The sequence below is a fragment of the Lepidochelys kempii genome, chromosome 5 (genome assembly GCF_965140285.1).
Source record: "Lepidochelys kempii isolate rLepKem1 chromosome 5, rLepKem1.hap1, whole genome shotgun sequence".
Lineage (NCBI taxonomy): Eukaryota > Metazoa > Chordata > Testudines > Cheloniidae > Lepidochelys > Lepidochelys kempii.
This window is the reverse complement of record NC_136384.1, coordinates 122,427,857-122,443,723: the sequence shown is the minus strand read 5'-3', so window position 1 is coordinate 122,443,723 and position 15,867 is coordinate 122,427,857. Positions and strand designations below refer to the sequence as shown.

The 15,867-nt window shown below is 41.9% G+C and overlaps 1 long non-coding RNA gene across 3 annotated transcripts in view; it reads left to right on the top strand.

Moving 5' to 3' along the window:
• LOC144930540 (uncharacterized) overlaps positions 1 to 15,867 on the top strand; it is an 89,498-nt gene that overhangs the window by 24,449 nt on the left and 49,182 nt on the right. For 2 of the 3 annotated variants that reach the window (XR_013635752.1, XR_013635750.1), the window contains exons 3-4: positions 191 to 301; positions 1,993 to 2,223. This is a non-coding gene — a long non-coding RNA (uncharacterized LOC144930540). Of the gene's footprint in view, positions 1 to 190; positions 302 to 1,989; positions 2,224 to 15,867 lie in introns of all 3 variants that reach the window. The other variant, XR_013635751.1, reaches the window with a different exon arrangement.

Genomic DNA, 15,867 nt, shown 5'->3' with positions numbered 1-15,867 from the left:
TGTTTTAAACCCGCTGCCTCTTGATTTCATTGGGTGACCCCTAGTTCTTGTGTTATGTGAAGGAGTAAATAACACTTCCTTATTCATTTTCTCCATGCCATTAAATGATTTTATAGACCTCTCTCATATCCCTCCCTTAGTCGTCTCTTTTCCAAGCTGAACAATCCAAGTCTTTTTAATCTCTCCTCAGATGGAAGCTGTTCCATATCCCAATCATTTTTATTGCCCTGGTCTCCACCTTTTCCATTTCTAATACATCTTTTCTGAAATGCGGCAACCAGAACTGCACATGGTATTCAAGGTGAGGGTGTACCATGGATTTATATAGTGGTATTATGATATTTTCTGTCTTCTTATCCATCCCTTTCTTAATGGTTACTAGCATTATTAGCTTTTTTGACTGCCACTGCACATTGAGTGGATGTTTTCAGAGAACTATCCACAATAGGTAAATACAGAACAGCATCCCTAGATTTTTGCTGTATTTAGGGCAAGAGATCAAAGTGGAATCCAAGGCTGGCTTCTTAGCACAATAACCATGCCAAAATTCCTCATGAATTTTTGTAATTTTCATTCCTATGTGAATATTGTTCACAAGCTGAAAGTGTATTTAAAGCAGAGGTGGATTATGGTTTTGTGGGGCCCTGGGCCGGAGCAAGTGGGAGTCCCTCCTAACCCCTTCCGCCTGCAGTTCCTCCCCCCTCCCCCCCCCGCCCCCGATTCTCCTGCCATGGAGCAGGGTCAGGGCGCAGGGGCTTGCCCCATCCCATCCGCCTGGTGCTCCTACCAGGGGTTGGGGCATGGGGACTTGCCTTGCTCCACCCACCTGGCAGTCCTGACACCCTGACCCCACTTGCTGGCAGCAGCACTGGGCGGGTGGAGAGGGTCAGGGTGTGGGAGTGCCCATTTTTGCAGGGCCCCCTGTCACGGGCCCCATTGGCCCAGTGGCTATTCTGCACTGATTTAAAGCAGAAATCTTGCAACAGTCACTGGTATACAATCATCTAAAATATAAGATGAGGGAAAGTGCTGGCACGATAATTATACTTAGTACTCAATAGCATTTTTCATCTTTGAAGTGATTCACACATATTATTTAATCAATCTTCATAATATGACTGAGGTAGGTCAATATTACTGTCCCCATTTCACAGATGGGTAAACTGAGGATGAGAGAGAAGGGTTGTCCTTTGCCCAAAGCAACAGAGAGAGTCAATGAATAATAGTTGAGAGCTTCCTGACCCCCAGTTCTATGCTCAGAGTGTTAAATCATGTACAAGTTTTCTTTCAATTGTTTACCATGCCTCTGGAGCTCGATAACCTAGATAAGGCTTAAATTCCATTCAAAACTTGTGTGTGTATATATGTGTGCATTTTCTCCATATCCATCCCCATCTGGGGGAGAGAGAAAATATATAGATATTTATGAAACTGTTCTAACTGCAGCCGTGCATCTCGGCCAAAGCAGAAGCCTCACTAATACGATGTGTGGGAGTAAACATAAGTGATTTACTGACTTTTAGGCAGTGAGACTATTCCAATGAATAAGAGGTAACTCAATATTTATCTAGGCCTTAAAAAGTGGAACTGCTTGTAGCGGCCTGGCTTTGGGAGGCATGTGCAGATGGGGAAGTTTTTCTATCCTTAATTTATAACATAGGCTTCCCTTTAAATAGAGAAATATCTGTTTTTTAAATTGAATTACCATTGGGAAACAGCATGGATTTAGAATACAGGAAAAGAAAAAAGGATCTTTGTAAGCTCTTACAAATTTTGTGGACCCCCATATAGTTTGTAAAATTAATAAATCTCAAATTCTCATCCCACTGAAGAAAACCAAGTCAGAAAAAGACTAACATAAACACATGTTAGGAAATGCACAGTTAAGGGCAAATGCAGCATTGTGATGTGACTGAAGCCACTGAGTGTTCCACTGTGCTGAAAGGTTGGGAGGACGTTATTCTTTTCTCCTGTATCTTTGTGTTGCAGCAGGAAGGACATGTAGACGTATGATTTGGCATTTTCGAAGATCATCTCTACTGCAGGGGAAAGCATCTACTCGTCTGTCATCCCATATACTCAAGGACGGAGAGTATTTGGTATTTGTAACAAAGGCAGGAAGTTGGAGCTGGCATAGGAATGTATGTCTCTGGTGTTCTCAGGTGCTAGAACCCTGCATGAGGATAGAGAGTCATTTCTACAGACTCACATCTTGCATATTAGGTAAATAGGCACCCATATTCCAGCAATGGCCAGCAACAATGCAATTACACCCATTGTAGAAACAACATACGTGCTAGCAGATAGACAGAGATCAGGTATTTTTATCACGACGTCATGACAGCAGCTCTGTTTTCCAAGACACGGTAGAGGCTTAGCACCAGGTGCAGCTATGCCATTGCCAGAATATGAGTACTCATTTTTCTAGTGTAGACTCCTAGGGGCAGGTAGATCTTGCTAACTCCCCACAGAAAATAGGAGGGGTCAAAGGTCTCTCTGGGGAGAGGAACTAGGGACTGAGAAAAACTCTCAGAATAAGCCCAGCTAAGGAATAAGTTTAGGCTGATGGTTGTGTGGTTAAAGAGAAAGGCAAACCCCCAAAAGGTTTTTACTCTAATTTAATGACTATATTGCTGGGTTGAGAGGGCAGGGTTTGGGCTCGGTCCATACAGAATGTTGTACTTTAGTTGCATTGTCTTTGCCAGCCATTCATAGATAAGCTCTACTTTGTACAGGTGTTCACACCTTCATATCCGACGAACTCCTCTTCAGCAGGTACTGTGTAGCCATGAACTACTGTAAGTGCCCTTTTACATCTGACATTTCAACGTGTTACCTTCCCGTGCCCAGTGTCACTCCTGATTCTGTTTGGGGCTATACAAACAATAAATGCATAAACATTACCACTGTTAATTATTATAACATGTCCAATTTAATCGATTCTCATATTTTTAAAGCCAGAAGGGACTGTTTTGTCTGATCTCTTGCATAATGGAGGTCATGAAATTTTGCTGAGGGATTCTTGTATCACGCTTAATACACTCTAGCTCAACCAGAACTTATCTTTCTTTTAGAAGGACATCCGATCTTGATTTAAGGACTTCAAGTGATGGAGAATCCATCCCTTCCCTTAGGAAGTTGTTTTGACCGACATTCTTTTTAAAAAAGTGAGGATATACAAAGAGCCTTGACTAAAGCTCAGGATACTTTGCATTCAATCCTACGGTGGTATAAATAGGTATACCTCCTTTGAGGTCAATGGAGCTGTACCAATTTTCACCTGCTGAGGAACTGCTAGGAATAGAACTCAGGATTCCTGATTACCCATTCTGTTTCCGATACACTTGGCCATCATTAAACTTGATCTGCTACATGAAGTTGCTTAGTTGAAGTGAACTTCATTACTGGTTAAGTATTTCCATATTGGGTGAAGGGCTATATATCCTTTCCTAGATTTCTCCAGAATGGACTTCTTACAATAATTACTGAAGACAGGACTGCCAAAACCCCAAACCCAAACACCCCTGAACTCTGGAGAATATGGGTTCTGGAGCTGAGCTTCTCTGATAATTATCTTCAGTGATTTATGCCCTTCCTGTGTGACCCTTTTAATCATGTCACCTCTGTGTAAATGTGGCAAGTGACAGTATATGTCAGCAAGTCACTGAAGATGGTTTTTTAGATCATTTTAGTAGTCTTGTGTGATAGTCTGCGGTGTGCCTGATTCCACCAAAAGTCAAGCAGTATGCCTGATTTTGCTGAAGCCTGAGCCTGATCTTCCAAATACTTACACACACACTTAATTTTAATCCAGTGAGTACAGTTAAGCATGTGAATAAGTGTTCGCAGAATTAGGGTATAGGTCTTTATTCTGGACTGAAACCTTTACTGCAAGCAATGTAATCTGGACAGTTTTTGTTTTGCACAGATTTGTTTTCCTGGCTGTGACCGTTCTCCTGGCCTTGATCCTGCACCATTAGTGTCTATGGGATCTTTGTTATTGACTCTAATGAACATAGGACCAAGCCCCAATTGACAACCATACAAGAGTCACTGGAACCCTTACTTTTTTATTTTTTTTTTTTAATCTCATGATTTTTAGGTGCCTGCAACTTGAACTTTGAATGCTTGGGGTCGGTTATATTGTTTGCGGACGATACCAAGATGGGAGGGTTGCAAGTGCTTTGGAGGATAGGATTAAAATTCAAAATGATGTGGACAAACTGGAGAAATGGTCTGAAGTAAACAGGATGAAATTCAATAAGGACAAATGACAAGTACTCCACTGAGGAAGGAACGATCAGTTGCACACATACAAAATGGGAAACGACTGCCTAGGAAGGAGTACTGCGGAAAGGGATCTGGGGGTCATAGTGGACCATAAGCTAAATATGAGTCAACAGTGTAACACTGTTGCAAAAAAAGGAAACATCATTCTGGGATGTATTAGCAGGAGTGTTGTAAGCAAGACACGAGAAGTAATTCTTCCACTCTACTCCACACTGATTAGGCCTCAACTGGAGTATTATGTCCAGTTCTGGGCACCACATATCAGGAAAGATGTGGCCAAATTGGAGAAAGTCCAGAGAAGAGCAACAGAAATGATTAAAGGTCTAGAAAACATGACCTATGAGGGAAGGTTGAAAAAGTTGGGTTTGTTTAATCTGGAGAAGAGAAGACTGAGAGGGGACATGATGACAGTTTTCAAGTACATAAAACATTGTTACAAGGAGGAGGGAGAAAAAAAAATTTCTTAACCTCTGAGGATAGGACAAGAAGCACTGGGCTTAAATTGCAGCAAGGGTGGTTTAGGTTGGACATTAGGAAAAGCTTCCTAACTTTCAGGGTGGGTAAGCACTGGAATAAATTGCCCAGGGAGGTTGTGAAATCTCCATCGTTGGGGATTTTTAAGAGCAGGTTGGATAAACACCTGTCAGGGATGGTCTAGATAATACTTATTCCTGTCTTGAGTGCAGGGGACTGGACTAAATGACCTCTCGAGGTCCCTTTCAGTTCTATGATTCTATGATATTGGGACATTATTTGAATATATCAAGGCTTTACAAAATAAGGGTCAGTTCTGTTTCCATTAATGTCAGTGGTAAAAGTCCCAGCCATATAGGCTCTGGCCTCACGTTTATTGTAATTTAGAATCCAAAGTTTTTGCTCAGGGATTTGTGGAGCTGGTGTGTTCACTTTCAGGTCAGTTGAATTAAATAGAACTGGTCAATTTTTTTTTTCAAATGGCTTTTTAACGAGAACAGAAACTTTTATGTAAAAATTTCATTTTGTCTGATTTTTTTTCTGTGTGAGAGAAAAATCAGACACTGAAAATGTATGCTTTTAGTAATCATTTTTGGGTTTTGGTAAACATTTTTCAGAAACAACAACAAAATTCATTTTCAGTTTTTCTGGGAGGAAAATGAAAACATTTTAAGGGTGATTTTGAAAAAACAACCACTTTTAAAAATATTTCCTGTTTAAAAAAAATAGTAATTTGGCTTTTTTAACCAGTTTCAACTAGAATTAAATTTGAGCATTTTTTACAAAAGAGTTCAAACACCTATTAGTACTAGTGTTTATTTCTGTTTTATTCAAATAATAAGTCACATAATATAATTACATCACAAAGATGGCAATTTATAAACCAGGAATGCTATCCCTTAATATAGAAACACAAGATGTAATTCAGAACACAGCATGGGAACTTGATCAGAGTACACTAAATTGTCAGAATATAAAAACAAACCTTCCTTTTAAAATAAAGAATGAGAACTTGAAGGAAAACAGTTCCACTTTGTTGGTTATAAGAGTACAATTTGTTGCGCTTTTATTTGGGTTCTCTCCAGGAAGTCAAGTGACCCGGTTGTCTCATACACACCACTAACACCTGAGTAAAGTCAGATCTGAATCCACTTTGGTATTTGCTTGTTTAATCAGATGAAGGAAAGGAAATTAAATATTTGAAAGGAGGAAACCATTGCTGACCCAAATTAGACTCTGTGGCAGGGTATGGGTCTGTTGTCCTTCCTCTGTTAGAGAAGAAAAAAATGGAATGGAATTAGTCCTAGAGCAAGAACAGTTTATCAAGATGGCCAAACGTTTCCAAAGAAAACAATCTGGTCTTTTGTGTACTTTTACCCTACACTATACAGATTTCACGAGGGAGACCAGCATTTCTCAAACTGGGGGTCCCAACCCAAAAAGGGGTTGGGGGGGGTCACAGTATTGCCACCTTTACTTCTGTGCTGCCTTTGGAGTTGAGCAGCTGGAGAGCGGCAGACGCTGGCTGGCTGCCCAGCCCTGAAGGCTGCAGCACTGCCAGCAACAGCGCAGAAGTAAAGGTGGCAATACTGTGACCCCCCCACACACACACACACAATAGCCTTGCGACCTCCCCCCCCCATCAATTGGTGGCATCATCTTTGGAGCATCATGTTATATGTTGGCTGAGTGCAATATTAAAAACAGTGAAGTACAATTGGCAGTTAACTGTGACAATTTACACTTGATCTTTCGTGTCTAAAGTTGCCCATTCACGTGTGGAGTCGCTGTGAGATAGGAGATACAGGGCTGGATCATGAGGTAAATTGTCAGGTTCTACTGCTTTCTGCAACTGATAACTTTTCTACATGTCACCGTTTTAAGCCTTTCCATGAAATCACTAAAAGTTCTTAATGAAACTTCAGCCACTTGGCCCATATGAGTTTTATATGAAAGCACAAAGGCTACTAAATGGAAATGAAACTCTTTGACCCGTATGGGTTATATATTAAGCTATGTGTGCGGTTTCCTGGTTACCCTTTTGTAACAATCCTCAGAGGAGCCAATTCGTAGTTAAATGAATGGCTTATTAAACAAACCAAATAGAATAACAGGGCAGTGTTTGTTAGGACACAGATGGCTAGTGCATGATGCTTCGGGCATGCTCCCCCCTTCTCTTGCCATAGCCAGACTGTCGTCCTTTCCTGTGTCAGGTTTTGATAGCCCTCAACCTGCTCCCTTTCCTCCCATCAACCATTGCTTTGGTCAGAAAGAAAATAACACATTAATAAAACCTAGTTCTCCAGTGATGGTGCTATTCTGTAGAACCCTCCCTGGAAATCCATTTCTATTGACTGTCAGAAAGCAGCATGTACTGAAGTAGCCCTTTTGTGTAAATTGCTCAGTGTAGCAGGGTGTACAGGCTCTTAAGGAATCTAAGGGGCGGATCCTCATCATGGTGACTCATTGTTCCATTAAAGTCTCTTTACTCCATTTGAGGATCTGCCCCTAAGCGGGAATCCTTATGGGTAAGAAACACCCTAGGCCCAATGCTTAGGCCTATGATGGCCCTGCCGCCCCATTCTTTCCTTCTGCTCTAATGGTGGGGGTGGGGGAAGGAAGCTGTGGTTTGCCTGGAACTCGCTAAGAGTTTGTCTACATGGCAACATCCAGGAAAATTAATGTGAATTAAGTAAAGGTGTGAATTTGAAGTGGATTAGTTAAAATGCATTAAATCTCTGTGTGAATACTGTCGAGAATTTAAGTGGCCTTACCTGGGTTTAGCATAATTCATTTTGAAAGTGATTTTAAGACAAATCAAACTATGGCCTTTTTAATTCTGAATGAGTGTGTGCACATAGGGGTTTAATGTGGCTTAACTAATTTAACTTTCCTGGATATCCGTGTGGTAGGAAAGCAAGTACATCCTTCCCTAATGAAATGGGCTCGAGGAGAAAGCCAAGAGAAAGGCTGATCCCACTGGGTGACTTTTATAGCCTAAGTGTTTTGAATTGAATCAAAGGGAACTCCATCCACAAAAGGTTCTTTGACATCTGACCCTTCTGTTTTAGCTTGTAAAACTGAGTCTGCTGCAAAGTTGTTGTTGTTTTTTTTAAAGGTAACCCTGGAAAGGGCTGATTTCTGTGCTTGAAACCTACAAGACTGACTAGAACTGCTTTTTTATAGAAAAAAGAGAGAGAAAAATCTTTCTCCAAAATAATTTTGAAATTTCAAACTTTTCACATTGCAGGCATGAAAAAGATGCTTTTTTCTTTCCACAACATTTGCATCAGTTTTTGCATTTAATGAAAATGTTCATAACAGTTTTAATTTTAAAAACCTCCATGAAAATGAGTTTGGTGAAATCACTGGTCCTCAGTTCCCAGTCTGTAAAATGGGGATAATTGCATTTCCCTCCTTACCAGAGAACATGTGGCACTCAGTACTATGATAATAGGGGCATATAAGTAGCGGAGATAGATGAGCTTAACTTTATGCACTGTGAATACGGAGTCACACTGAAGTCAACAATAGTCAATGGGACTATATGCAATGTAGGATTGGAGTCTTTGTTCCAGCATGGTTCTTGATCATTTTACAGACAGAAGAATTCCATTAATCTGACACTTCTGAACTAGATCAATAAAAATCCCTCTGAGTGCTACCCAGAGGCATTTGTAAGTGGGACCCTGACTTTGTAATATATTACATTTTACCTGCGTCTGAAGCCTATTGAGCAATCATTCTCAGGTGTAATCATCCTTATCCAGTGAATGTGACATTTTATACTGAGTAAGAAAAATGATTAAACCTAATTTGGTAATTTTTTTCAAAGTAATTTTCACAAGTCACTTTATTAAAATTAAAGGAGGGGTATTAATAACATTTGGTAAGTTGATACTATTCTGGTGCACTGTTAATTTTCTTGGACCAGTTATGGCAATTAAATGGAAGTCATTAGTCAAACCCCTTCCAATTTGTTCTAATGAGATGCATATTGATTTATAATGAAGGTTTTTTAAAGATTTAATGGAGCTTGGGAAAAAATTGGTTAACCTGTAATTTAGAAAGTCTCTAAAAGAACAGACATTTATAAATTTCTGCTACATCGATGCAGCATATTTATTTTTCTTTCTGTGTTTGCTGTAGATGTACATGCTGCTAATACTGGTTACTTGATCCTACAGTTGGATCCGCATGGGTGTAAGGATCTGTCTGCACAGATCCAAGTACAGCATCAAGCCTAAATTTACTGTATTTGAGGAGCAGCATCAGCAGGATTTTCTTTAAAGACTTGTTTCTGTGCTTTAGAAGTTTCAGAGCAAAGAGAGGTTTCAGAGTAACAGCCGTGTTAGTCTGTATTCGCAAAAAGAAAAGGAGGACTTGTTGCACCTTAGAGACTAACCAATTTATTTGAGCATAAGCTTTCGTGAGCTACAGCTCACTTCATCCGATCAAAGACAGCTGCTCTCAGTTTAGTACATATGCAGTGAAATAGGCTTCTTCGACTTTATGATGTGTTACTGTTCCACAAATGCAGCTCGTGATGCAATGTTACATCACAAATAATAAATATAGGAAAGCAGTCTTGTGTTGGCACAAATATTCAACTCCCCTGCCCCCACCCCCACCACCACCTTTGAATGGAGTGAGGTCAAGAGAGCTCAAAGTTCCTGCAGACACAGACAGTAAACCCCTGGCATGTTTCTCAGCAAGTCCCTTTTCAAGACTGTTCCCAAAGCTATTTAGCAGGTCACAATTGCTTTCCAGCATCATTTTCAGGACTGTATATAGGCTTGAAAGTGTTCTTACTGTACCCCTGGCATAGCTGGGTTGTGTTTCAGAAATATCTTCCAATATCAAAGATGAATAAAAGCTCTTACTACAGTCTCTACCCAAAAAACTTGTGTATGTTGGAAGAGTTTGAAACAAAGTTCACTTTTCAGTTACCTCAAGTATTAGGTTTTAAAACCAATTAGAAATCAGAATTTGGTCTCCTCAACATTAACAAGCAACAAAATCACAATCCTAGAAGTGTTGGAATTGGAATCACTTTATAAACAGAGAGAGCTGTTTATAAAACTTTATAAACAGAGAGCTGTGGCATGAAATCTCTTGCCAGGCCAAAATTACTAGTGGTGGATGATGAAAGGCTCCCTATTCAGAATAGGGTTGCCTCCTTTCTAATTGCCCCTGCTCCTCCACTTCCCCCTAATACTCTGCCTCCACACTACCAGGCTACTGCGAAGTTAAAAAGACTGCAATAAGGGGCTGTTGTTTCCTGTTGCGTTGAACAAGCACAGAGTAGGGTGGGTGAACCCACGTTGGGCTGCTGTGAGGCCAAAATACTGGGTCATTCTGGACTAATACACTGCAAAAGAGACGGGGATTAACCCCAAAAAAACCCCAGAGGTGACACTGGGGTTAACAAGCCGTCACAAATAAAATATTGCTCTTGCACTGGGTTAGAGAGAAGGAAGACAAGCCCTGGACCTGGACTCTGGGGTGGGTTCATCGTTGCCTGGGGTCTCCCTGCGTCACCTCCAGCGCAATCCCCAGGGATTGACTAGAGGGTGGTATGGGCAGGGCAGGGCTAAGAAGAGGCCTGGCTGGAGCAGTCCTGTTTTACAGAAGATTTTTATCCCTGCAATGCCCCATGGGTGCCACTGAAGCAGAGACTTAACTTGGAGCACTCCGAGGGGCTGCTTAGCTGCACAGGGCGCCAAATCAGTTGCCAGAGTGTGTGAACAGAAGAGACCATTCCCTTGCGTGCTTGCACCAGTGCAGGGCTGATCCGCCCCTTAGGGTCCCCATCTGGGTCCAAACCTCCTTCTGTGAGCGAACGAATGCCAGCACCAACTCTGAGCACCCCCCCCCGGGGCTTCAGGAAAGCTTGCGTTCATCCCAGGATTTCAAACCACCAAGTTTGAAAGCGTTTGGGTACGTGATGCTAGTTCTGCCCATTACAGTACTTAGTTCTCCTCTGTTTCTACAACAGAGACACATTTTGAATCCTGGGGTTTGATCTGGAGTTATTTCTAAATAAAGTTATAACTAGCACACATGTTCGCATTTGTTGAAAGAAAGATGTCTTGCAAGTCAGAAATCGAGATGGTGCTTTGTCTCCAGAAAAATATGGCTTGAAAATAGACCAGTGAGGGAATTATAAGCGTATAGTAAATCTGAAAATCTCTTTTTATGCAAAACGATGCAAAGTTGTACCAGTTTAAAAAAAAACAAAAAAGATTTTGCATTTCTTTCCAAAATTACCAAATGTATCTATTTCCCCAGAGTCAGAAGCCCTTGTGCACAGCATGGTCACCAGACTGAAAAACTCTCTTCCTTCTTAGTGTTCAGCTCATCCTTCAGCTTGTTCCATTGAGATGCTGTCTCACTGAAATAACAAATGGCAGTGATACCTGCATAAATGTGCTTATTAGCCTCAGTTCAGTGTGGTCCTGGATTTGTGCTTAAGCAGATCTTTACGAATAGACATAGAAACCAATGACAGTTCAGTTAAGTTGATAGTATTTGAACAGGTTGAGACTTGTTCTTATTTAAAAACACACACCCCTGAGGCATAGAATGGAAAATTTCTCAGAGAGCATGGTTGGCTCCATAGTTTCTCTCTTGGAGTCTCAAAAAGAAATATGTGAGCCTTTACGATTGGAGCCTTTCAAAAGTTACTAGTGATTTTGGGTGCCCAACTTGAGACACATAAAAGGGGCCTGATTTTCAGTAAGTTAAGAGTGCTCACTGTTGGAAAATCACACTCTTTTGAAGAAAGAATATCAGAGGTGGTTTGATCAAAGTGTGTAAGTACCTTCATGGGTGAAAATATTGGGTACTAAAAGGCTCTTTAATCTAGTGGAGAAGGGCATAACGAACCAATGGTTGGAAGATGTTCTGACAAATTCACTTCAATCAGAGCAGGATCTGAATGACTAATGGAATGTGGTTGCTGATTCCTATGTAAATAGGCACTGTTTGAATCAACAGATCTGCTCGGTGTGTGTAGTTAGGGTCATAGCTGGTCCCTCCAATGGAAACAAACCAATTTTACTTATATATATATATATACCCCTGGTGGCTCTTCAGAGCCAGCACAGCTAAGAGAGAATGAGCTGGAGTCTAGTCCTTCATGTGCATCATCATCTGAAGTGGTTACTAAATTCCACTTACATCTGTGCAAACTCTATGAAGGTATTGGGGTTGTACAGGTGTTACTGAGGAACTAAAATGGTCCCTACACCTATGATGGTGAAAAACATGAAGGAAATAACCCAGCATGTCTTTCAGATCCCATACTGGCAGGTTAGAAAGAAAACTCCCTTTTACCTGTAAGATGTCTGTCTGATCCAGAAATCTTTGAGACCTAATATTCCTGATTCCCCATTCTGTTTTCAGACGAGAATTGCGCCTTAATGTCCTTTTTATAAATATTGCACGTATGCTCGACGGTTTCTGACCGGTGCATTTCAACCATTAATAAAAAGTTTACTACACACTATAAGCAGTAGTACGCAGAAGGAAATGCCCAACATTAGAAACACTTTAATTTGACTTTTGTTTCTGATGTGAATTCTCAACTAAATCAAAAATTTGACTTTTTATTTTTTTTAAACTTTTTGAGCTTAATAGTAGAGCAGCATGTAGGGAGTTCCGATCTTTAAATTTGGCCACCTTAATAGGTCATACAATTGCCATATTTGGCAATCCATTGGCATGTAGGCATCTAACAGGTCTAATTCATCTCCTAGTGAAATCACCAGAAACTTTGCTACTCATAATCCTGTAGATGTTAAGGCCAGAAGGGACCGTTCTGATCATCTAGTCTGACCTTCTTGCATGGCACATAATATCTGCATCAAACCTGTAACGTCTGTTTGAGCTAGAGCAGATTTTTTAGAAAGCCATCCAGCCTTGTGTACTTTCTAAGTGTAGGAATGGTGCCAAGAAGGTTATGTGGGTTTGTGAGAATCTTTATGAGATACATATGCCTTATGTAGGCACCCACATTGGAGTATTAAGTCCACTCTAACTACAGTTACTCTTATTGTGCTTCCTATACTCTGTGTGCCTAAATACTGAAAAAAACTTCCCGGATTTAACTCCTATGGGAAGAAGAAAAAAATATTTTTAGCTCACTAAAAAAAGAACTACATCCTTTTAAAAGAGAAACTAATTTTATGTGACTGAAATTGGTGATAACACGTGGAAAATATTTGAAGTCATGAACTAGGCTCAGCTACATAATCTTTCAAATGTATGCATTTTATATAGCACTATATTTAATCAGTGGCCTGTTTCAACACAGAGCGATATATTCATTATACACGTCTCGGGGTGCTGGGTTTTAAAGTGAATTCACTGCCTGCGAAAGGTGCCAGGTTGACCGTGCTGAAGGCACACTTCTTAGTTTTCCTACAGATCTGGTAAACCTTGGGCAGTAGCTGTGAAAGCCAAGTTGCCAAAGCAAACCTTGAGCTGAAGAGAGCGTGCAGCGAAGGACAAACCTCAGAAACACAGGTGGTCAAAAAAGCGTCTGAGCTAAACGCTTTTTTGCAGTGGGGGAGGTTTAGATTGGATATTAGGAAAAACTTTTTCACTAAGAGGGTGGTGAAACACTGGAATGCGTTACCTAGGGAGGTGGTAGAATCTCCTTCCTTAGAGGTTTTTAAGGTCAGGCTTGACAAAGCCCTGGCTGGGATGATTTAACTGGGAATTGGTCCTGCTTCGAGCAGGGGGTTGGACTAGATGACCTTCAGGGGTCCCTTCCGACCCTGATATTCTATGATTCTATACGCATGGAGTTCCCCTTCCTCCATGCTACCCACTGTGATTCCCCAAAGGCCCTGCACCTTCTCTGGATGTGTCCCTCTCTGTGGCAGGCCCCAGCTACCTCCACCACACTCTGATGGTGGTAGGATCTCTGGGAAAGAAAGGATTGCTGATGAAACTTTCACCCTTTGGATAGCAAGGGCTATCACATGGTGACAGCCAGTGCTATTCATCAGTGGTGGCAGTGACCTTCCAGAGGATGCCTACCCTGTCCTTGCCTTTTGTCTGCTGGCAGTAGTTCTAGTGTACCCGCAGGCCAGTGTGTTGTGTGTCCCCCTTTCAGCCCCATCCATGAGGGACTCTGAGTCTTGCTACAGCCCCCAGCTACAAAGCTTGACTCCAGCACAAGATGGAGAGACTTGCACTTTTAGCTCTGGAGGTTCCCCCAGTTCCATTCCCGATGTGCCAGCCCTGATGTCAGCCATCCCAAAAGCACTTAAAGGGAGTGGGGAGGATAGGGCTGTCTCTGTCTCCTCGTGTTTACACCTCCCTGTGTATGGGAGTGGTTTCTGCTAGTTGATCATAGAATCATAGAATATCAGGGTTGGAAGGGACCCCAGAAGGTCATCTAGTCCAATCCCCTGCTCGAAGCAGGACCAATTCCCAGTTAAATCATCCCAGCCAGGGCTTTGTCAAGCCTGACCTTAAAAACCTCTAAGGAAGGAGATTCTACCACCTCCCTAGGTAACGCATTCCAGTGTTTCACCACCCTCATAGTGAAAAAGTTTTTCCTAATATCCAATCTAAACCTCCCCCACTGCAACTTGAGACCATTACTCCTCGTTCTGTCATTTGCTACCATTGAGAACAGTCTAGAGCCATCCTCTTTGGAACCCCCTTTCAGGTAGTTGAAAGCAGCTATCAAATCCCCCCTCATTCTTCTCTTCTGCAGGCTAAACAATCCCAGCTCCCTCAGCCTCTCCTCATAAGTCATGTGTTCTAGACCCCTAATCATTTTTGTTGCCCTTCGCTGGACTCTCTCCAATTTATCCATATCCTTCTTGTAGTGTGGGGCCCAAAACTGGACACAGTACTCCAGATGAGGCCTCACCAATGTCGAATAGAGGGGAACGATCACGTCCCTCGATCTGCTCGCTATGCCCCTACTTATACATCCCAAAATGCCATTGGCCTTCTTGGCAACAAGGGCACACTGCTGACTCATATCCAGCTTCTCGTCCACTGTCACCCCTAGGTCCTTTTCCGCAGAACTGCTGCCTAGCCATTCGGTCCCTAGTCTGTAGCTGTGCATTGGATTCTTCCATCCTAAGTGCAGGACCCTGCACTTATCCTTATTGAACCTCATCAGATTTCTTTTGGCCCAATCCTCCAATTTGTCTAGGTCCTTCTGTATCCTATCCCTCCCCTCCAGCGTATCTACCACTCCTCCCAGTTTAGTATCATCCGCAAATTTGCTGAGAGTGCAATCCACACCATCCTCCAGATCATTTATGAAGATATTGAACAAAACCGGCCCCAGGACCGACCCCTGGGGCACTCCACTTGATCAAACGGGATTCAGCCTACTTCAGAAGCAGTGGTGGCCCCAGCTCCCTCATGACGTGGGTCGATGAGTGTGGCCCTCTACCTTCTCTAAAGACAGCAGCTCTTTGTAGAGAGGCACCAGCTTTCTCTTCCATATCAGGCTCTAGTTCTTCAGAGCAGAGACGATCAGGGCACCATCGCCTTCCCTTCCCCTCCAACACTGACAGCAGCTCTTCAGTAGGGTGGCCAACTCTCTCCTCTTACTCTCTTGCCTCTCCAAATGAAGCAGTGGTAGTAATGTAATATAATGTAAGAATAGTAGTAAAAGAAAAGGGGTCCAGACAGGAAGGGGATCTATCCTCTGAAAGTGCCATTTTGTGTAAATGTTGCTACGCAGCTTTGTGTAGCTTCCCCATTGGATGTACCCTTAGAATTCATAGTCTACTTCTGAAGCCTGAGTCTTTGGCCTACAGCTGCTAAATGATGGATCTCCCAACAATCTTTTTATTTGTCTCAGGGGAAAGAGACCACTTCCTAGCACGCACTCATGAAACAAGCCTCACAGGTGCCTGGAAACATGGGGTTTACATTTTCTCAAGTAATCCTGACAAATGATAGCCCTAAGATCTTGGCTACCTTGTGAAACACTCCCTGTTGCTTCACTTTTCTAAATTCTTTGTTTTGGTATTGCTTTAAAAATGGGTATCTTTAAAATCAGTGCTTAAGCAGGGTTGGAAACTAGGTTTTCCCTCTCAGGCTTTCAGGAGGGTTTCTGCT